This window comes from Pinus tabuliformis, chromosome 8 (genome assembly GCF_031772625.1).
Source record: "Pinus tabuliformis cultivar Carrire ecotype Pingquan chromosome 8, CPIR1, whole genome shotgun sequence".
NCBI classification, from domain to species: domain Eukaryota; kingdom Viridiplantae; phylum Streptophyta; class Pinopsida; order Pinales; family Pinaceae; genus Pinus; species Pinus tabuliformis.
The window spans coordinates 1,400,810,190-1,400,834,235 of record NC_142294.1 but is presented as its reverse complement, the minus strand read 5'-3'; the positions used below and the strand labels follow the sequence as shown (position 1 = coordinate 1,400,834,235).

Below are 24,046 nucleotides of genomic sequence, written 5' to 3'. Positions count from 1 at the left end.
GTTCATGGAGGGGATGGATGTGAGGATGCCTACGAACTTGGTAGGGACCCTTCTACTTGTGTTGGGAGGCCCCCTTTTGGCATTGTGTTCCTGCAACATCTTCAGCGTTAACTCCCACAGCAGCACATTGACATTGGTGTCTCCTGTAATGTTACCCAAAAACCTCTAAAACAACAGAAAAGGAGCAAGAACCATTCCCCTAAACCAAAACTTAAACAGCCCCTCTGAAAAATGGCCGCTGCATGCAGAGCCTCAGTCAATCTTCACTGATGAGTATATTGTCCACACAAACCAAAGGCATGCATAGAAACCTATTGTACCGGTCGGAACAAAAAATGAGTATGACATGATGGTCATGTAGCCAAAATATAAAATTCCAGAAACAAGCTTTGTCATCTCCATCTTGGTGAAGAAATAGAATGTGGCATAGAGAAACAAGTAAAATGCTGAGGAGCCTGCAGTCAAATAAGATCTCCACCACCAGTTGTAATCTTCACTGCACAATTGGAAGTAGCACAGGACAATGGTGATCTCTGCACATGTAACAATGAGGATCACAAAGACAATGAACAGGAACCCAAATATATAGTACAACTGACGCAACCATATTAAAGTTAATATGAAGAACAGTTCAATGAATACAGCTCCAAAAGGAAAAATGCCTCCAATTAGTATTGAGAAAATGGGCTGCATATACCAAGCTTGCTCTGGAATCTGCCTAGGGATTTTATTGGTCTTCACTGGATCCTCAATTGTAGGTTCTTATAGCCAAAGTAACTACCCACAAAGACCAATGGCACAGAAATTCCGAACCATAAAAGGACCAAGGCGAACATAGTCCCAAAAGGAACTGCACCAAATGAATTTTTTCCCCATAGCAGTGCATTGAGAATAAAGAAAATGCAAAAGGCAATGCCTGGAAACAAGAATGTTGTCTTCAGCGTGTTCCTCCTCCATTCTGTGCCCTTGAACATCTTATATAGACATGACGATGCATACCCTGCAAACAAACCCATAAACACCCATAATAGCAGCATAGCTGTCATTAAACCTCCACGGTTCGAAGGAGAAAGGAAACCAAGGACTGCAAATATCATTGTCACTGGTGTCATGGCAAAAAAAATGAACTCCAGTTCCCACATAGACACAAAGTAAGCTTGCATTGGTTGGGGCCCTGACCACATATCCATGGACCGACTTCCATCCTGTTTCCTCTTGAGCCTCATCCTGTGTTTCTAATTGGTTGCATTTTGAGATATCCCGGTACAATGTTTGCATCATGATCATTGCAACCATTCCGGAGAGAAATAAAACAATCATCAATGAGTTGATGATAGAGAACCAATGGATCTGATCATCTATCATAAGAAGGTAAGTATCCCAACGTGATGCCCATTTCATAGGGCTCTCCCGGAAAGTAACATCACAAGTGAATATAACTTCTTTCTCTTCTACAACTTCTTGGGGAATCTCAAAATTTGACACTGTATGCTTGGTATTTGGATCACAAGTTGTCAAATGGGCTTTGACATTATCCCATGGTTGTTCATACTCATGCTTTACACTCACTGAGAATTTCCACCCTCGACGTGAACAGTCCAAGCTTCTTCGTATGCTGGGTTTCCTGTGGCGCAGCTTGCTGTAGAAACACCTGTAGAGTGCCTGGCTTCTGTAGGATGTCTTTGCGCCTTTGAACGATCTTGGTATGCGGGAAAATTTTGAACAAGCCGAAAAACTTGGTGAAGGACGTCAGTTTAACAGAATTCAGAGGCAGAGGATTCAGCCGAAGAAGTTTGCAAGTGTAAATGAATCAGCAGTTAACGTGAGTCTTCAGCCGAGCATTCCTTTAATTACTGCGTGATTTGTGGTGAGGTGGCAGAGACGTGCACTGCTCATGCAAACTGTTGGTCCCCTGCAGTGCCATCTGCCTGTAATCCCTTACCCTTAGTTGCACTGGAGTTTAAAATATCCACAACTGTCTGTGTTTTTTCAAATTTCACGTGAGTTGTCTAACACATACATTGCATGATTCCTGGCTGATTGATAGAGAATTGTACAAGGAACTATCGGCTCAATCCTACTATATTCATGGCTCAATTCCACCATTCCATTCATTCATGCAATTTTTAAATTAGATTTGTGCAATAGAAGAACGAGTTTCAGTCACGTACCTAAAGTCAAATGGTTGCTGTGAGGTGCTGAGGCTAGTCATTGTTGCATGCACTGGTTTCTTTGGTTGCATGAGGGCTTGGATGATGATTTATGGTTGTTTTTTCCTTGTGCAAGTGTCCTCTGTCCGGATCCCAGCTGCAGGAGTTCATTTCCACGTTCAGATCTGCACCTTCAAGCTGCTGCTGCTGAATTTTCACAGGACCAGAACTTGTTTTCGCCATTGCTCCCAAACGGTAAACCGGATCGATCTGAAAATTTCCGAGCATGTTCCTATCATCATGATGCACCTCCCATAGCAAAATCGTGATCAATGGATGCACATATTTCGAGAAAAATGGAAAATGGCTGAATATTTCAGAGATCAATTTCTCGGAAACCGTGCATCGGAATTGGCTGAAACTGCTTGGGTAGGCTACTATCACCTATGTGCATCTCCCCATGAAACAGGTTTTAAAATGGATGCATGGATATGGAGAAAATGCAAAAATGGCTGATGGTGATGGAGGCTGATTTCTTGGAAACCGTGCACCAGAATTGGCTGAAACTGCTCAGGCATGTTACCATCACCCCTGTACAATTCCCCGTAAAATGGTGTTTCAAATGGATGCATGGTTTTCAAGTTATGGAAAAAAAAAAAAAATCTGTTCTAGGTATTTTTGCTTCAAGGCATTTTGCAGTTTTGTTGCATGGTAAGAAAAACGGAGCTTGGGTTGTGATGCAGGCATGGAGATGATGGAGGAGGAGTTTGAAAATACAGGAGGACTTCTGAACCCTTGAGGAAGCTACCATGTTCGCCATACCACCTTTTTGAAATCCATTTCTAGCTTCCTACAATTTCTACAGGAACTTCCTGTAGAAGCACAATGAAGAAGCACAATGAGGTGGAAAAGATGATGGAAAAGGGTGAGGAATGGGAAAATGGATGCTTGCAGGCATAACCAAGGGATTCCAAGCTTTAGATCCCCGTCCAAAATCAAATCTGGCTCGCTTGAAGGTTCTACAGGATGTTTCCTGTAGAAATATAGAACTTCCTCTAGAAGGCACAAAAACTCCTTTGTCTTTGTTTTGAGTGATCCTCCTAACCTGCAATGTCCTTCTTACACCCTGCAATTATTCAATGGAAATTAGCTTTATTTTTCTTTTCTTTTTCTCTTTTTTTTCTTTGAAAAACAACTAGGGCGCCTCATGGAGGTTTTCACCCTAATTGCCCGCCCTGGGCGCCTCCAAGGGAGGTTTTCACCCAGAGATCTTATTCTCTTTTCTCTTTTTTCCCAACCCATTGACCGCCTCATGAAGGTTTTCAATCAATGAGCCAATCTAAGGCGCCTCCAAGGAGGTTTTCACCTTAGATTTTTATTCTCTTCTTATTTTCATTTTTTTCTCTTTTTTCTTTTTTTTTTCCTCTACCCTACCCTACTTGAAAAACAAAATCATTTTCAAGTGTAAGAATACTTCCAATGGAGCCATGTGCACATCGAGATTAGAGACAAAATGATGTGGAGGCTCGAAATGCATGCTTGGACAGCTATCCGGATTTTAGAGACCAAATGATCTAACTTTGAAGGGATCAAACATAGCTGAGGAAGAGAGTACCGCTGCAACTTAGTGACCTTCTGAAACCATATCTCAACATAGCTTTGATATCCTTGGTCCTTTTGCTGATTTGGGTCATGTTTCATGTCACTTTCTACTATGACTTCCTCATCTTCCTCTTTTTGCTGATCTTTCTCTTGAATACATGGAAGATTTGATGGTAACCATGAGGGAACTCTCTCGATCTCTAATTTTGATGCCTTCTCTTCATCAAGTGCGGCCCATGGTTCTCTGATCTTTTCTTTTGAATCTTCTTCTGCTGGATGTGGTCCTTCAATGCTTGCAATATAGTCTCTTTTTTGCAATACTCTTCCTGAGCTATGGTGAAGATCATTGAGCTCAAGAGGAGTTGTTCAGACATGTTGTGCCTCAGCTTTGCAATTAGGTTGAGCTATTCCAATGTGCGGGTTTGGAAATGGTGGTATGGGTAGCTGAGTGGGGTTGTATATTTGAGATGGATGTGGATGGGGTTGTGGTTGGGCAGGCATTTGGGGCTACCTTGGTGGAGTAGGAGGTGATGGTTGTGGATGAGCAGGTGGTGGAGGAAAAGAAGTGGGAGGAGTGTTGTACTGGGGCCTCCACCCTTGATGAGGTGCATTCCACTGAGGTTGTGGCTGAGCATAAGAGTGAAACGAATGAGCAACTAGTTGGGCATAATATGGATCTGTGAAGGAACAAGGAGGAGGTGTGAACCAGAAAGGATGGGCAGGGGGACCCCAAGAAGGCATGAAAGTGGCTTGATAGGGGTCATAATAGGTCTCGGGTGTCCCTTGCAGTTCCTGCTGGTAAGATCTAGGTCCATGCAACCTCCTTTGGTTCATATAATAAAGTGATTCAGTGGCTCCTTTGGCTCTCTGATATGCAGCTTTGATTCTGGGTAAGGAAGGGCACTGATCTGTAGGATGGTATTCTTTACAGACAAAACACACTTCTATGGAGTACAATGGACATTCGTTCCTAGGATGCTTTCTAGTGCACCTAGGACAAAAAATGGCCAAAGTCCTCTTGGCTTCTTCTTGCTTCTTTTAGATCCGCAAGGTATCCAGTTGCATGGCAAGAAACTACCTCATATCACTCTTGAAATCTTCGATCTGATTTGCAAATTCATTTTTGGATAAGGTACTGCTCCCAACATTTCTGCTTGTAGCCATTCGCTCCGGAGGAATGTTTTCTTCTTCTTCTCCCCTAGAGGTTCTTTAAAGATGACTTGATGTCCACCTAGGGGTTCTTCTTAATCACAGCCATCGAAGAAGAGAGAAGGTTGGCTGTGTGAAGCAGTGGGGGGTGTTATGCAAATATTTTTCTAAATTATCTCTACTCCTACAAGGCAAGAAAGGAAATCTTTTTGGTTGTTTTTTTCTTTTTTTCTGCTTGTACCCACAAAAAATAAAATAGATTGAACTGCAACTAACTATCTTGCTGAAATGAAAATGAAATGAAAGCAGGAAATGACTGATCTATTTTGCTCAAATGAAATTGCAGGAATGAAATGCTAGTCTACGCTTGCGGAATTGAAATGCTAATCTACGCTTGCAGAAATGAAACTGCGGAATTGAAATGCTAATCTATGAAAGCGGGAAATGCTAATCTACTTTTGCATAAACGAAATTGCATAATGGAAATGAAATAAACTACTTAGCAGAAGATTGTAGTGGAAAATAGAATAAAAGCAGCAATCACCAATACTCTGACGCTTCTCCGGCAACGGCGCCAAAAAGATGGTGGGCCCCAGTATTGTAGCAATAATGCTACAACTCCTAGAACTCCCTTCTTTAATTTTATCAACCCGGTAGTTCGTAACAAACTTGGAAGCGACGGTGCTGTATGCACAAGTACTAGCTCTTGCCGCAGCTGTCACTTGGTCAGCTGGCACAAGTCCGCTAGGGGCTTAAGCCAACCTCTATGAGCTCTTAGAAGAAGCTTTTTAACTGATGGATGAAAGCTAACTCAAAGGAAGCTAATCTACTTGCGGAAAGAAACTGAAAGCCAAAAAGAAACGCAAACCCTAGCAAACCCTAATTCTACCAGCTAGTCCTACTGACACAAAGGAGAGCATGCAAACTACTGAAAGAGATGCCATTACTTCTATGAAGGTAAAATACATGTGTCTATACTACCTCTATCTGAAGAAAACATAGTTTTGTATTTTTGTTCAAGTTGTTGGAATTATCATGCATGTGCTTCTAACTGGCTCTTTATTGTGCAGGGGTAGATCAAGGGGAGAAATTCTTGGGAAAGGTTGGGAAGGTTCAGAGAGGGTCTAAGGGGTCCCTAACACCCTTCCGGAGAGTTTCACAAAGTTTGGCTGCCAAGAGACCACGTTTATGAGCTTCTACAGGAAGTCTGCAGGGGTTCTACAGGTGTTCTGTAATTTTTCTACAGGATCTTTAGTAATGGAATTTTGGAGCATGGATGGAGGGAAAAAGGTGGAGGAATGAGTATGGAGGTGAAATAGGGGTGTAGGGGAGTTCAAGACTTGGAGGATGGAGTTGAGGAGAAGGTGTAGATGGCTAGACTTGTTCCAAGAAGGCTGGAATAATGCTGCACAAAAGGTAGGGTTATGAGGGCAATGTGGCAACGTGAGGCAAGAAACCAAGTTAGGAGATGGAGAAGATGGGTTTGAGGGAGTCTGGGAAGATAGAGAAGTGGTATAGGTGCTCTGCAATTTGTGTTTCCAACTGAACCAACAAAGACATGCAAGAAAACAAAGATCTAGTTATGCTACCCTAATATGATCTAGCTAACAGTAACAAGAATGGACAACAGCTTTATTTGCAAGGAAACCATGTATATTAACTATGCAATGAATCATTCAAAGATTTGAACATGTAACCAACTTCTGCAAATGAAAACCAAACACTAATGATTGCATGGCAAAGCAAAGTCAGTGTTTTTGTGGGCAGCAAAGTCATCCTAGTCACAGCTCCTGATCCCACTGAGGGAGAGGTGAAACCACAGATGTTTGTTGGCCCTTTTCTTGAAGCTTTTTCTGTTAACAACCTATCAACTAAATCTTAGCATGAAAAGCTATTTTACTCATCAAAAAACAAACTAAATAACAAAACAAGATTTAGATCTAAATAGCAGATTTTATTCTAAGAATGCAGCGAAAACACATAAAGATAATCAAAGGAGGTATTGGGCGCTTGAGATGGGCCCAACCCCAAGAGCTATGGCCTCCTAAGAGAGATTTAGAGCTGGTGCAAAGCTGGATTCATCTTTATTGAGCAAGAAAAGAAGAGTTACATCAAAATTGTCCACAAGGAGAACTTGAAAATGAGCTGTAAGCAAAGCTAATCTATTGCCTAAAAATCGAAATACAAACTAGCTAACTTCTGCCTACAAAATGACTAACCATTGGCTACAAAATGACTAACCACTAGCTAACCCAAATGAGGCCCTAAGCCTTCTTATTTATACAAATTGAGGACCCAACAGTCCTCTTAAACTTTAGGGACTCGGCTGCCCAAAACTTGTAGTTAACAATAGTCCTACTTGACTTGCTTGGCTGCCCTTGTGCTAATTGATTTGGTGGCCCTTGAACTCCAAGCTGATGGTGGAGAATTCGAGGTAAGGGCCCATAAATGAAGGGGACACCTTCCTACAAATCCTCTCCCTTGTTCTCCCACGAATTTGGCTGCCAAGTGCTCATTAAGACCTTCAATTTTGTCTCCAAATTGACCAAAAAGGCTACACAAAGCACCCATTAGACTTGTTGGCATAATGACTAACCCAATTCACTCTATTAGCATAAATATAATAAAAAACATGCAATAAACTAATGAGAATGGTGGATTAAGTCGAATTAGGAGGTTGAATGAGCCCAAATAATTATCCATTTTTGGGGCTCATCATCACCCCCTTACTGAAAGTGTTGCTCATCCTCTGAGCAACCAATCTATCTCCTCATCTTTGATGGCCCTAGTGGCCTCCCTGTCATGCTAAGCTTCTGAAGTGATTTCTTCTTCTCGGTCATGAAATCATTCTTTTCTCTCTGCTTCTTCCCACTGCCTGCTCCTTTTCCTAGAGAATTCTCAGCTTTGGTATGATTGTGCAAGTATATTCAATCAGATGGTGGCAATGGTTGTGAAAGGAGATGAAACTAGTGGAGGATGGAATAAAAGAGTGGTTGCATGCCTCCTCAACAAACTTCAAGCTTCAAATGCCTCTCCATAATTGATTCTGGCCTGCCCAAAGGCTTCTACAGGATGTTTCTGGTAAAAATACAGAACTTCCTGTAGAAAGTCCTGTAGCTTCATGTAGAAGGTTGAACCATGACTAAATTGTGTCTGAACCCTAAAAACATGAGTGTTCATGGAGGGGATGGATGTGAGGATGCCTGGGAACTTGGTAGGTACCCTTCTGCTTGTGTTGGGAGGCCCCCTTTCGGCATTGTGTTCCTGCAACATCTTCAGCGTTAACTCCCACAGCAGCACATTGACATTGGTGTCTCCTGTAATGTTACCCAAAAACCTCTAAAACAACAGAAAAGGAGCAAGCACCATTCCCCTAAACCAAAACTTAAACAGCCCCTCTGAAAAATGGCCGTTGCATGCAGAGCCTCAGTCAATATTCACTGATGAGTATATTGTCCGCACAAACCAAAGGCATGCATAGAAACCTATTGTACCGGTCGGAACAAAAAATGAGTATGACATGATGGTCATGTAGCCAAAATATAAAATTCCAGAAACAAGCTTTGTCATCTCCATCTTGGTGAAGAAATAGAATGTGGCATAGAGAAACAAGTAAAATGCTGAGGAGCCTGCAGTCAAATAAGATCTCCACCACCAGTTGTAATCTTCACTGCACAATTGGAAGTAGCACAGGACAATGGTGATCTCTGCACATGTAACAATGAGGATCACAAAGACAATGAACAGGAACCCAAATATATAGTAGAACTGACTTAGCCATACTGAAGTTAATATGAAGAACAGTTCAATGAATACAGCTCCAAAAGGCAAAATTCCTCCAATTAGTATTGAGAAAATGGGCTGCATATACCAAGCTTGCTCTGGAATCTGCCTGGGGATTTTATTGGTCTTCACTAGATCCTCAATTGCAAGTTTCTTATAGCCAAAGTAACTACCCACAAAGACCAATGGCACAGAAATTCTGAACCATAAAAGGACCAAGGCAAACATAGTCCCAAAAGGAACTGCACCAGATGAATTTTTCCCCATAGCAGTGCATTGAGAATAAAGAAAATGCAAAAGGCAATGCCTGGAAACAAGAATGTTGTCTTCAACGTATTCCTCCTCCATTCTGTGCCCTTGAACATCTTATATAGACGTGACGATGCATACCCTGCAAACAAACCCATAAACACCCATAATAGCAGCATAGCTGTCATTAAACCTCCACGGTTCGAAGGAGAAAGGAAACCAAGGACTGCAAATATCATTGTCACTAGTGTCATGGCAAAAGAAATGAACTCTAGTTCCCACATAGACACAAAGTAAGCTTGCATTGGTTGGGGCCCTGACCACATCTCCATGGACCGACTTCCATCCTGTTTCCTCTTGAGCCTCATCCTGTGTTTCTAATTGGTTGTATTTTGAGATATCCTGGTACAATGTTCGCATCATGATCATTGCAACCATTCCGGAGAGAAATAAAACAATCATCAATGAGTTGATGATAGAGAACCAATGGATCTGATCATCTGTCATAAGAAGGTAAGTATCCCAACGTGATTCCCATTTCATAGGGCTCTCCCGGAAAGTAACATCACAAGTGAATATAACTTCTTTGTCTTCTACAACTTGTTGGGGAATCTCAGAATTTGAAACTGTATGCTTGGTATTTGGATCACAAGTTGTCAAATGGGCTTTGACATTATCCCATGGTTGTTCATACTCATGCTTTACACTCACTGAGAATTACCACCCTCAACGTGAATAGTCCAAGCTTCTTCGTATGCTGGGTTTCCTGTGGCGCAGCTTCCTGTAGAAACGCCTGTAGAGTGCCCGGCTTCTGTAGGATGTCTCTGCGCCTTTGAACGATCTTGGTATGCAGGAGAATTTTGAACAAGCCGAAAAACTTGGCGAAGGACATCAGTTTAACAAAATTCAGAGGCAGAGGATTCAGCCGAAGAGGTTTGCAAGTGTAAATGAATCAGCAGTTAACGTGAGTCTTCAGCCGAGAATTACTTTAATTACTGCGTGATTTGTGGTGAGGTGGCAGAGACGTGCGCTGCTCATGCAAACTGTTGGTCCCCTGCAGTGCCATCTGCCTGTAATCCCTTACCCTTAGTTGCACTGGATTTTAAAATATCCACAACTGTCTGTGTTTTTTCAAATTTCACGTGAGTTGTCTAACACATACGTTGCATGATTCCTGGCTGATTGATAGAGAATTGGACAAGGAACTATCGGCTCAATCCTACTATATTCGTGGCTCAATTTCACCATTCCATTCATTCATGCAGTTTTTAAATTAGATTTGTGCAATAGAAGAACGAGTTTCAGTCACGTACTTGAAGTCAAATGGCTGCTGTGAGGTGCTGAGGCTAGTCATTGCTGCATGCACTGGTTTCTTTGGTTGCATGAGGGCTTGGCTGATGATTTATGGCTGTTTTTTCCTTGTGCAGGTGTCCTCTGGCTGGATCCTAGCTGCAGCAGTTCATTTCCACGTTCAGATCTGCACCTTCAAGCTGCTGCTGCTGAATTTTCACAGGACCAGAACTTGTTTTCGCCATTGCTCCCAAACGGTAAACCGGATCGATCTGAAAATTTTCGAGCATGTTTCTATCATCATGATGCACCTCCCATAGAAAAATCGTGATCAATGGATGCACAGATTTCAAGAAAAATGGAAAATGGCTGAAGATTTCAGAGATCAATTTCTCAGAAACCGTGCATCGGAATTGGCTGAAACTGCTTGGGTAGGCTACTATCACCTATCTGCATCTCCCCATGAAACAAGTTTTAAAACGGATGCATGGATATGGAGAAAATTCAAAAATGGCTGATGGTGAGGGAGGCTGGTTTCTTGGAAACCGTGCACCGGAATTGGCTGAAACTGCTCAGGCATGTTGCCATCACCCCTGTACAATTCCCCGTAAAATGGTGTTTCAAATGGATGCATGGTTTTCAAGTTATGGAAGAAACAAATTCTGTTCTATGTATTTTTGCTTCAAGGCATTTTGCAGTTTTGTTGCATGGTAAGAAAAACTGAGCTTGGGTTGTGATGCAGGCATGGAGAAGATGGATGAGGAGTTTGAAAAGTGCAGGAGGACTTCTGAACCCTTGAGGAAGCTACCATGTTCGCCATACCACCTTTTTGAAATCCATTTCTAGCTTCCTACAATTTCTACAGGAACTTCCTGTAGAAGCACAATGAAGAAGCACAATGAGGTGGAAAAGATGATGGAAAAGGGTGAGGAATGGGAAAATGGATGCTTGCAGGCATAACCAATGGATTCCAAGCTTTAGATCCCCTTCCAAAGTCGAATCTAGCTCGCTTGAAGGTTCTACATGATGTTTCCTGTAGAAATATAGAACTTCCTTTAGAAGGCACAAAAACTCCTTTGTCTTTGTTTTGAGTGATCCTCCTGACCTGAAATGTCCTTCTTACACCCTGCAATTATTCAATGGAAATTAGCTTTATTTTTCTATTTTTTTTCTCTTTTTTTTCTTTGAAAAACAACTAGGGTGCCTCATGGAGGTTTTCACCCTAATTGACTACCCTGGGCGCCTCCAAGGGAGGTTTTCACCCAGAGATCGTATTCTATTTTCTCTTTTTTCCCAACCCATTGACCGCCTCATGAAGGTTTTCAAACAATGAGCCAATCTAAGGCGCCTCCAAGGAGGTTTTCACCTTAGATTTTTATTCTCTTCTTATTTTCATTTTTTTCTCTTTTTTCTCTTTTTCTTTCCCTCTACCCTACCCTACTTGAAAAACAAAATCATTTTCAAGTGTAAGAATACTTCCAATGGAGCCATGTGCACATCGAGATTAAAGACAAAATGATGTGGAGGCTCGAAATGCATGCTTGGACAGCTATCCGGATTTTAGAGACCAAATGATCTAACTTTGAAGGGATCAAACATAGCTGAGGAAGAGAGTACCGCTGCAACTTAGTGACCTTCCGAAACCATATCTCAACATAGCTTTGATATCCTTGGTCCTTTTGCGGATCTAGGTCATGTTTCATGTCACTTTCTACTATGACTTCCTCATCTTCCTCTTTTTGTTGATCTTTCTCTTGAATACATGGAAGATTTGATGGTAACCATGAGGGAACTCTCTCGATCTCTGATTTTGATTCCTTCTCTTCATCAAGTGCGGCCCATGGTTCTCTGATCTTTTCTTTTGAATCTTCTTTTGTTGGATGTGGTCCTTTAATGCTTGCAATATAGTCTCTTTTTTGCAATACTCTTCCTGAGCTATGGTGAAGATCATTGAGCTCAAGAGGAGTTGTTCGGACATGTTGTGCCTCAACTTTGCAATTAGGTTGAGCTATTCCAATGTGCGGGTTTGGAAATGGTGGTATGGGTAGCTGAGTGGGGGTGTATATTTGAGATGGATGTGGATGGGGTTGTGGTTGGGCAGGCATTTGGGGCTGCCTTGGTGGAGTAGGAGGCGATGGTTGTGGATGAGCAGGTGGTGGAGGAAAAGAAGTGGGAGGAGTGTTGTACTGGGGCCTCCACCCTTGATGAGGTGCATTCCACTGAGGCTGTGGCTGAGCATAAGAGTGAAACGAATGAGCAACTAGTTGGGCATAATATGGATCTGTGAAGGAACAAGGAGGAGGTGTGAACCAGAAAGGATGAGCAAGGGGACCCCAAGAAGGCATGAAAGTGGCTTGATAGGGGTCATAATAGGTCTCGGGTGTCCCTTGCAGTTCCTGCTGGTAAGATCTAGGTCCATGCGGCCTCCTTTGGTTCATATAATAGAGTGATTCAGTGGCTCCTTTGGCTCTCTGATATGCAGCTTTGATTCTGGGTAAGGAAGGGCACTAATCTGTAGGATGGTATTCTTCACAGACAAAACACACTTCTATGGAGTACAATGGACATTCGTTCCTAGGATGGTTTCTAGTGCACCTAGGACAAAAAATGGCCAAAGCCCTCTTGGCTTCTTCTTGCTTCTTTTGGATCCGCAAGGTATCCAGTTGCATGGCAAGAAACTGCCTCATATCACTCTTGAAATCTTCGATCTGATTTGCAAATTCATTTTTGGATAAGGTGTTGCTCCCAACATTTCTGCTTGTAGCCATTCGCTCCGGAGGAATGTTTTCTTCTTCTTCTCCCCTAGAGGTTCTTTAAAGATGCCTTGATGTCCACCTATGGGTTCTTCTTAATCACAGCCATCGAAGAAGAGAGAAGGTTGACTGTGTGAAGCAGTGGGGGGTGTTGTGCAAATATTTTTCTAAATTATCTCTACTCCTACAAGGCAAGAAAGGAAATCTTTTTGGTTGTTTTTTTCTTTTTTCTGCTTGTACCTGCAAAAACTAAAATAGATTGAACTGCAACTAACTATTTTGCTGAAATGAAAATGAAATGAAAACAGGAAATGACTAATCTATTTTGCTCAAATGAAATTGCAGGAATGAAATGCTAGTCTACGCTTGCGGAATTGAAATGCTAATCTACGCTTGCAGAAATGAAATTGCGGAATTGAAATGCTAATCTATGAAAGCGGGAAATGCTAATCTACTTTTGCATAAACGAAATTGCATAATGGAAATGAAATAAACTACTTAGCAGAAGATTGTAGTGGAAAATAGAAGAAAAGCAGCAATCACCAATACTCTGACGCTTCTCCGACAATGGCGCCAAAAAGATGGTGGGCCCCAGTATTGTAGCAATAATGCTACAACTCCTGGAACTCCCTTCTTTAATTTTATCAACCCAGTAGTTCGTAACAAACTTGGAAGCGACAGTGCTATATGCACAAGTACTAGCTCTTGTCGCAGCTGTCACTTGGTCAGCTGGCACAAGTCCGCTAGGGATTTAAGCCAACCTCTATGAGCTCTTAGAAGAAGCTTTTTAACTGATGGATGAAAGCTAACTCAAAGGAAACTAATCTACTTGCGGAAAGAAACTAAAAGCCAAAAGGAAACGTAAACACTAGCAAACCCTAATTCTACCAGCTAGTCCTATTGACACAAAGGAGAGCATGCAAACTATTGAAAGAGATGCCATTACTTCTATGAAGGTAAAATACATGTGTCTAGCCTACCTCTATCTGAAGAAAACATATTTTTGTATTTTTGTTCAAGTTGTTGGAATTATCATGCATGTGCTTCTAACTGGCTCTTTATTGTGCAGGGGTAGATCAAGGGGAGAAATGTTTGGGAAAGTTTGGGAAGGTTCAGAAAGGGTCTAAGGGGTCCCTAACACCCTTCTGGAGAGTTTCACAAAGTTTGGCTGCCAAGAGACCGCGTTTATGAGCTTCTACAGGAAGTCTGCAGGGGTTCTACAGGATGTTCTGTAATTTTTCTACAGGATCTTTAGTAATGGAATTTTGGAGCATGGATGGAGGGAAAAAGGTGGAGGAATGAGTATGGAGGTGAAATAGGGGTGTAGGGGAGTTCAAGACTTGGAGGATGGAGTTGAGGAGAAGGTGTAGATGGCTGGACTTGTTCCAAGAAGGTTGGAATAATGCTGCACAAAAGGTAGGGTTATGAGGGCAATGTGGCAACGTGAGGCAAGAAACCAAGTTAGGAGATGGAGAAGATGGGTTTGAGGGAGTCTAGGCAGATAGAGAAGTGGTATAGGTGCTCTGCAATTTGTGTTTCCAACTGAACCAACAAAGACATGCAAGAAAACAAAGATCTAGTTATGCTACCCTAATATGATCTAGCTAACAATAACAAGAATGGACAACAGCTTTATTTGCAAGGAAACCATGTATATTAACTATGCAATGAAGCATTCAAAGATCTGAACATGTAACCAACTTCTGCAAATGAAAACCAAACACTAATGATTGCATGGCAAAGCAAAGTCAGTGTTTTTGTGGGCAGCAAAGTCATCCTAGTCACAGCTCCTGATCCCACTGAGGGAGAGGTGAAACCACAGATGTTTGTTGGCCCTTTTCTTGAAGCTTTTTCTATTAACAACCTATCAACTAAATCTGAGCATGAAAAGCTATTTTACTCATCAAAAAACAAACTAAATAACAAAACAAGATTTAGATCTAAATAGCAGATTTTATTCTAAGAATGCAGCGAAAACACATAAAGATAATCAAAGGAGGTATTAGGTGCTTGAGATGGGCCCAACCCCAAGAGCTATAGCCTCCTAAGAGAGATTTAGAGTTGGTGCAAAGCTGGATTCATCTTTATTGAGCAAGAAAAGAAGAGTTACATCAAAACTGTCCACAAAGAGAACTTGAAAATGAGCTGTAAGCAAAGCTAATCTATTGCCTAAAAATCGAAATACAAACTAGCTAACTTCTGCCTACAAAATGACTAACCATTGGCTACAAAATGACTAACCACTAGCTAACCCAAATGAGGCCCTAAGCCTTCTTATTTATACAAATTGAGGACCCAACAGTCCTCCTAAACTTTAGGGACTCGACTGCCCAAAATTTGTAGTTAACAACAGTCCTACTTGACTTGCTTGGCTGCCCTTGTGCTAATTGATTTGGTGGCCCTTGAACTCCGAGCTGATGGTGGAGAATTTGAGGTAAGGGCCCATAAATGAAGGGGACACCTTTCCACAAATCCTCTCCCTTGTTCTCCCACGAATTTGGCTGCCAAGTGCTCATTAAGACCTTCAATTTTGTCTCCAAATTGACCAAAAAGGCTACACAAAGAACCCATTAGACTTGTTGGCATAATGACTAACCCAATTCACTCTATTAGCATAAATATAATAAAAAACATGCAATAAACTAATGAGAATGGTGGATTAAGTCGAATTAGGAGGTTGAATGAGCCCAAATAATTATCCATTTTTGGGGCTCATCAATCCTCCCTGTGAGGTCTCAAGAACTTGCAGATCAATGCCTTCATGCAAAATCAGCTTTAAAAACACTTGCCTAGTATCCATTGGGCATGGAGTCAAACTAGGTCTACTGCTAAACCTAAAAAAGACACTGCTTACAATCATTAAGGCCTGAAAACTTAAAATTTCAAAAACTGCCCATCTGCTGGGCCATCAAAATTGTTGCCTATCATCCGGTTCATCATAGATCAGCAAGACAGGATTTATTTTATCCTCTACCTCAAACAGTTTGGGAGATTTGAGTTTGGTGGGTAGATAGGGATCAAATTTCATTCCCTCTCTGTGTATTTTCCTCCTTGGATGATTTTTAGAGGAGCCTTTGTACACCTGCTGAATAGCCACTGTTGCTATGTACATGTCTGTGTCTTTTGTAGCCTGCACAACTAATATGAAAGATGCACCATTGTATTCCTGTGCAAGGGACACAGAGACATTTTCTGCTCCTTCATCTTGCTTTGAACAATCCTCATCCAAGGAGGGATTCCAATATTGCACATCTGCTTCTTCTATCATCTGAAAAGCCGCCCTTTCAATCTGTGTAGAGGCCATCTGAGCAGGTATTAAAATATCAAAACTGAGATGATTAGTTTCAGCCTTGAACATTGAATTTTGTTCTGCCTCAGTGTTCAAGGGGCAACTGTGAGGGATTGTTATTTGATCAGATAGAGAAACAAAAGATGATGGGGAGTTGTCCTCTCCCTTTTTAATCACTAAACTGGGGACAAAAGCGGGCTGAAAAATTGATAGATTTGCATAACCATGTGAATATGAGCTGGCTTCGGGCTTGAATTCTTGGAGGAAGGGATCTGTTATTGTCTGGCACTGCTAGGCAACTTGTTGTTCTACAGCTACAACAAATTGCTGAGTAGTGCCTTTGGACATTGCTTTCTCATAAGCAGCCCTTGCTAGGAAAGGGGCACCTTCTAAAACATGGACCTCCTCCTCTTCATCAAGATGCTCTTCCTCCATGACTATATTTTGGCAAAGGGTCTTCACCCTTCGATCTTCGTTTGTATCTCCTTTTCTCTACAAAATCTGCACATGCTCATGTGTTCCTCTACATAAATTTGGAGCTGGAAAAGAAATGGAACAATGAGCTCCTGCCTCAAAATGTTGCTTAGCTTTTAGTTTGGAAACTTTAGAGGTCAAAAACTCAATCATCTTAGCTAATTCATCTATTTTATAATCATAGGATGAAGAGAATTCATCTCCCTGCCTTCTTCTTTCATCATCACCTTCGAGTCTTTCTGCAGCAATAATGTTTGCCTCTACTTCAAAGGCTGCAGTTTGCATATCAGCCAAAGAATTTCATCTTCTTTCTCTTAACAGCAGGCAGAACTAAGAATCGAAGGCATTAGAATAAGTAATCATGGCAGAAGTAGGGGTGGGTTTTATTTCAGCTGGCATTTTGCTATACATATGATTAAATCTTTTGTTGAAATCAGACAATAGCTCACCATCTTCTCTCTGCAGGTTCCCAAATTCATCATGATAAAAGAGCAGATCTTTATTATTCCCCCATTGCTTTAAAAACGCATCATCTAAAGCATCAATATCTGCAATAGACCTAGGGGGTAAATTTCTAAACCATTTTCTAGCTTCCCCATCTAGGCTTTGAACAAAAACCCTTATCCATACATCCTCTTCATTGATATCCAGGTCATCAGCATAGCTATAAAAGGCTTCTAAATGCTCTTCATATATTACTCCTTCTGCACCAGTAAAATTTGGCATGAGCTCTTGATAATCTCTTACAGGCATGGCATGTAATGGGATAGGCAAGACCAGGGGTCCATACCTAGCAACAACTATTCGTTCTATCTTTGTAAGAGCTTGCTGGCCTACCATGACTGATCCTAGTGCTCCTTACTACGATATTTTCTTCTGCTAAACGATCTTCTCAAGATCAGGTACTGGTTCAGCTGATGGTTTCTGAGGATTTCTTCGAGTATGTCTCACAAACTGAGCCAGAACTTCAATGTGGAGTCGCCAAAGGATGGTATTCCTCCAATGGAGTCGCCAGATAGATGATTACAACCAAAATATGTGTTCAAACCTTGTCTATCACCAAATTTTGAAGCTGTGTTGTTCTCCCGGGGAAGCTAAGCTTTGATTCTCCTCTCCCCGGTAGAGGCGGAAATTAATGTTATCACCCCAAGAAACTCTCCTAGATTGTATATTAGAGATGCTCGGGAACATTACAAACTCAACAAAAAGTTGGATAAATTGGTGGATGAATGAAACAAATGCTGCATATTCAAGCCAGATAACCACTTCTACTGTGCTTGACCCCAGACATGGGTGAACACCCCCAGACTACAAGGCTTTAGACCACCAATTACTCATAGTTTGAGGATAAGGTGATAATGGAGAAGACTGACCACACCAGCAGATGCACAGGATTCTGTGATGGTCAGCTACAACTAGTTAAAAGGTCTGTAAATCTGTTTTCTAATACACAGATAGGATGATAGCTCTCTGGCATTAAAAAAACAGAAAACTACATACAAATTCAATGATACATGCTAAAACCTAACACAGAGGTGGGATGACAGCCCCTCTAATGCTAAACATTAACAACACATGAATAAATGCAAAACAGGCACAGCCTGGAACAAGAAGAAGAAGTGGACAGTGAGCAATCAAGAGCAAAAGAAGCTTGCATTAGCTGAAAATGAAGACCAGACGCTGGAGGTATCACAGCAGTTACAATCTCCAGAAGTTGAACCTTGCAGCAAAATAACACTCATCCAACACTCATCAACCCATTACATTTGTCTTCTGGATATATATAGAGGTTGGTTTACAAAATATCTTTTCTACTAAGTGTGGAGGTGTCTTAATGGACCACCAACCACATTTACAATATGAAATGGGCCTCTGTTGCAATTCTCAGAGCTTTAATGGACAAAATGACCTTTTCTGTTGTTCTGCAGTCCTTCTCTGGCAGCTGGATCGAATTATGGATTAAATTCTGTGCCTAATAAATGCTCTTCACTGCTCGAGATCATCCTGTTTTTCCTTCGGGTGCACTGTCTCTTGAATGTAGTGGGTGTAATTTTAACTGCGCAGAGAGTAATGTAAATCATCCCCTTCATCCATCGGGTAAAGAACATAGATCATAGGCACGAGAACAACATATGTGCTGCACAGGTGGGATAGGGAGGAAAAAATGGCCGTTGGATCATATATACGGATGGCCGAGATTACTCTATGGAGGCTATCAGGAAGAACAGAGATGAACTGAGGGTCATCGGATCATTTAGACAGACGGTCGAGATTTGATGTCAAGTAGCAAAAGGAAGACACAGAGGCGCCATTAAATATAAGCCATTGGATTTGTCAAATTAAGGGCTAAGATTAATTAACAGAAGAGATCGGGAGGTTTAACAATCGGGAAGAATCAGGGCCGTCGGATCACTACTAGGAAGATCCAAAGGTGATTGCATGCGGAAGGCGCACAAGTTAATGGTCGGGGAATTGTACGGGAGGCAGTGCGAATGGAGACACGTGGGCCATCGGATCGCTTTCGAGCAGATCCGACGGCTATCGGGCGGCGGAGTTGATCGATGGTTAATGAGCGGGGGACATATAAACAGGCGGGAAGCGGAATGAATGAGGGTCGTTGGATCATGGGATGGGCGATCGGATGGTTGATGGGCAGTTAACATGCGTGGGTGATAACACGCGGGGAAACAGGTACGGCGGCAGAAAGCGGTTTCCCCGCACTGCTTTTCGAGAGAAGGTGGTATATGCACGAGGGAATGCAATCCAAAAGATTTGCGACATGTGGTAGATGGGATAGTCGGGAAACATTTTTCCCCGCTGGCTAACAGTTGCGCAGGTTATGGGAGCAAGGGCTGCATAAAGCGTTGGATCATCAATCGAAGGATCAGACGGCTCAAGATGATCATGCACGTGGCTTCAAGTGATGTGATAGGTATGGGCTTGCTGGGTTATGAATTATATTATATGCACAGTGTTATAAGTATTAGGACTTAAGCACCCGAGAATAAACATATAAGGTTTATGCGGGGTTTGAATGCTTTCGGGCTTTTATATAGGGTAACGGGTTTTAATAGCATTATAAACCAAATATGCCCGGGAGAAGATACAAAAGGGTTTAGGCGGGGCTTTAATACCAAAACAAGGATAAAGGGTTTAAAGGAGAATAAGGAGGATTTTATGGGAAGGAGGAAATGGAGGTTAGCAGGAGCTATAAGGAGAATGAAATAGAAAATGAACTGACCTCTGCGAGCCTTCATAAAACATGAAATAAGGCTGCCACCCCTGCTCTCCATCCATCAATTGTCACAAAATGTAGTAGAGCTAATAGTCACCATTGATGGTTTCTCTTGCGCTTGTTAACAGTTCACATCATTGACCAGTAATCAAGTGACTTTCTAACATGTCTGACTTCAACACATTCATTCACATGTTATGATTTGTACTTTGATCGGGTCGTGTTGGAGCGCAAGACCCTGGGCTTAGATTACACAAGTCCAAGTTGCAAGGTGATGTGACATGATCATGTTGATATACATGTCTCTTTCAGATGGATCGCTGCGTCCATACTATGAGTTGTTATATGTGATCCTTCTCATTATTGGATGGTTGCGACCATACCTTGGTTTTGATATGATCCTCTCTATCGAATGGTTGCACCCATGACTTGGATCCATTTACATGATCATTCTCTGGCTGGCTGCATCCATACAATGATTCATGTATCATTTGTCAGAGTTTTTAGTGATGTATATGTATCTATGCTTGCTTGCAGGTTTTCTGATGAAAAAATCTGGTTCCCCGCATCTACTTGTAAAGAATTTCACCCCTCACTCTAGTTCGGCCTTCACACTTTAGGGGGCATCTATTACACAACATTTTCTCACTGTCCCTGTACTCCTCATTCCATAATCTTGGAATACCTCTATAGTGGACCCTACATGCTTTCCCATCATGAAGAAACTCCCATTATGTCCCTCTTCATGCGCAGAATGATTCCCTTTTGCATCATTTCCCAAGAATCTTCCTTTTACCCCAATTTACAAGACCGACGCTAATGACCAATTTCCTCCTCTCGCCGATTTGTAGAGATTAAAACCAAGACTAGTGTCATACAGTGCTACTGAGCCTTTTCTTAGTTGCGCTAATCTTCTTTTGGCAAGTTTTTTAAATATGGATTCGAAGCTTCCAAGTCTAGAAGCTTCGTAACGGAAGTATGGTAAATGGTTGGGCTAGATGGAGTCGAGAAAGCTAGTTTGGGATCCTTTCCCCTATTAGGATGGAACCAATCCAAGATATAAGGCCTTGTCCCATGATAAGACGAACCATCTCCCATCCATCCAGGCTATATAAACCCCTCCTTTTACAAGCTACAATAGTTTGCAGTCTTAGTATTTTTGGAGCTTGAATAATCAGCAAGACATCTATAGCTTGTAGCTCTCTAGTTTATGTTTGAGAGAGAATAGTGTGTTTGGTTTGGTTTGATACTAAAGGGAAGAAGCCTTAAAAATTCCATTGTTGGGATTATCCATGGAATGCTAGTAGAAGTGTGGGAACCCAGATATGTCGGAGGAGACCAACAACGTCAAGGCATTGGTTATAAACTCTTTCTGAATTTATGAATACAACTATTGATTGATTTCCTACATTGAAGTGTTATCTTACATTTGATGGCTTAATGTTCCTTGACCTGTAAAGTAGGTTGAATGAAATTTGTATGCTATCACGTTTGTTCTTGTTGTTTGTTTTCTTGTTTCAGGTATTCGAAGGAAGGAAACGAAAAGTAGCTGGAGTAAGGAAGCAGGATCATCACCAAGCGGAATAGCATTCTAAGAGGTAGATCCTCTTATTTGATTCTAGCTTAAGGAAGATTTCCATAGATTGTTTGTTTGTGGCTAGATTCTCTCTCTGGCTAGAGGAATTGTTTATGTCTGCACTGAGAATTTAACTGCACCACAAATTGGTAACTCCGCTGGGGACCCAATCCTTCTATTTGATCGATTTTCATTTCATGGTTTTGTGTGAACTTTTTTAGTATCACCATTTCCCTTTAGTTTTCTCTACTTTGCTTGGTTTACTGCTCTGAGTTTGAAATTTACAGTGGCAGGTCTAGTTTTGGCCTTCGATTTTTCTTTTTCTTGAATCCCTTGATCAACGCTCTTTTTGGACAAACAGTCGCGCCGATCAGGCCTATCAATGCTAGTTGTAGTATGGCTAGTGGTGTCGATCAATGCTTGTTGTCAGTTAGGAAGTTGCGTCGATTCCTGTAGGTGAAGATCAGGGTTTCTCCTGGATCATAACCAGTGTGTTTTACCCTCTTAATTTCTGCCTCTTAGCTCACTTTGCCTATGTTCTCCCTGACTAGAAAGATTCATTGGCTTGGTTTGTGTGCTTGTTTTGTTTGCCTTTTATTACTTGATTTTTTGAGTCTTTGGATGGTTTGTGGCCCTAGGGCATCTAGGTCATCATCCATTCAGTTGTTTGTGTGCTCAACAAGTTAAGTTGTTGGTTAACTACTCCATGCATTTTCGTTTTTTAGTCCTTTAATCGCTTTGATTTAAATTAAACATGAAAAGTTTTGTTTATTCTTCTCTTGATTACACGTCTCTTTTCAGGCATAGGTTACATTTCTCATCTTATTCTTGATTGAATCATTGCATCATTAGTTTGGAAGGAATTCTCTTTTCGTGCTTTCCATTTGATTGATGTTGATTGTTTTGAAAAAATTTCATTGAAGTGTTTGTGACAAATTCATGTTATCATTCCATTGAAAATACATAATTCTAGTTTGCTAAATCAATATGTTGCATTTGCTAGCATCATTGAAGACTTGAGTCGCATCATCATTTGTATTCGAAAAGAAATGAATTCTCTTTACTGTTAAAAGGACTAGTTGAAGTGCATTCAATATGAAGATTCAATGCATTTTGGAGATTTATTAGTGAAAGATTTTATTCTTTGATTGTTGCATTGATTTTGTGTTCTCTATCTCTCAATTAGTGTTAACTTTCATCGAAGACAAAGATTTCCTTTCTCATATAGTTGCATCTAGGAGTTTTTTCAAATGACAGCAGTAGGGCCTTGTAATTGAAACCTAATTCAAGATCAACTGTTAAAATCTATTGAATTAACCTAATGAAGCATTAAAACTTAATGCTTATATTTAGAGGTCTAGGCTAGAGACGTGTTCCAACGTCTTTAAACCTAGCAGTTGTTGTTCGCTTCAGCATTATACAACGCTAGTACGGACTTGTGCTCCCCGTACCATTGTGTATATAAAGAGAGACCCCACTAGGTTTGCAATCCTTTATCTATAGAAAGTTGAGTCTTCCGCCTTGTAAATTTGATACACTGAACACAACATTTGGGGAGATTGCCTACTCGTACTTTTCGGTTCATCGGGAAGTATTCTGCAGTTCACGGTTACTTGGTAATCTCTTTTGCCTAGATTATCCTAAGTAGTAATTTTGGTCTTTTTGACTCTTTAAATTCAAAAGATCACTGAGCACTTGTACTTTCAAGCTCGTTTTAAATCTAAAAGTGACTAGAGTCACCTTTCATCTCTTTCTCGACTCTTAAATATGAAAAGGCAATGTTTTGTTTCAGTGTCTCAAAATTAACTACCCACAAAATATTCTTGGTTAAAGTTATCTTCTTTAGTGATTCTTTAGGGTCGTTTCCAATGGAAACATTTCCAGAGTCTACCAGTCAAGCATTCCCCTCAGATGGGAATCCTCATCCTTTTCCTTCTTTTGGAAATGTTGGTGCTCCTTATATGGCAATGCTGTCCCTCCCTGGGTTAACCATTAGTTTACCTATCTAGTTATTTTCAACCTCGGTGGTCCTGAGTGTACCAACTCCTATCCAACCATCTCCTTTATCTGAACCACATCACGTTGATTCTAGTGTTGACCTCTCACCTTCTTCCCCTATTTCTTCACCTTCCTCTTCTACTTCGCCTAGTGAAAGTTTGAAATCCAGTAACCAAGAGGCTAAGAAGAAAAACAAGAAGACGAAGAAGAAGAAGAAAGATAAGTGAGAGGCCAACTGTGCAGTTGTTACTCCAAATGCACCTCTCGTAGACAAACCTTCCAATCCTCCACGAAAGGTAAAATTCCTTTGCAGGCTGTTGAGGCAAATTAATTACCTATCATTTAATTGTCAACTTGGGGGTTTTGTAAAAATTCTGAATCATGCGTGCACTATATATGCTAGAAATTAACTTCCAATTTATATCAATCTAACTACGAAACCAAATAATGAAAAACCAAATTCACCTATTCTAATTCAGCACTCAATTTAAAAGAAAT

At 41.2% G+C, this 24,046-nt stretch overlaps 2 pseudogenes; both read right to left on the bottom strand.

Moving 5' to 3' along the window:
• Window positions 1–226: 226 nt before the first annotated feature.
• On the bottom strand, window positions 227–2,782 carry LOC149240792 (transmembrane 9 superfamily member 7 pseudogene; annotated as a pseudogene).
• A 5,545-nt stretch (window positions 2,783–8,327) lies between these two features.
• Window positions 8,328–16,280, bottom strand: LOC149240791 (transmembrane 9 superfamily member 7 pseudogene; annotated as a pseudogene).
• Between the last annotated feature and the right edge of the window lie 7,766 nt (window positions 16,281–24,046).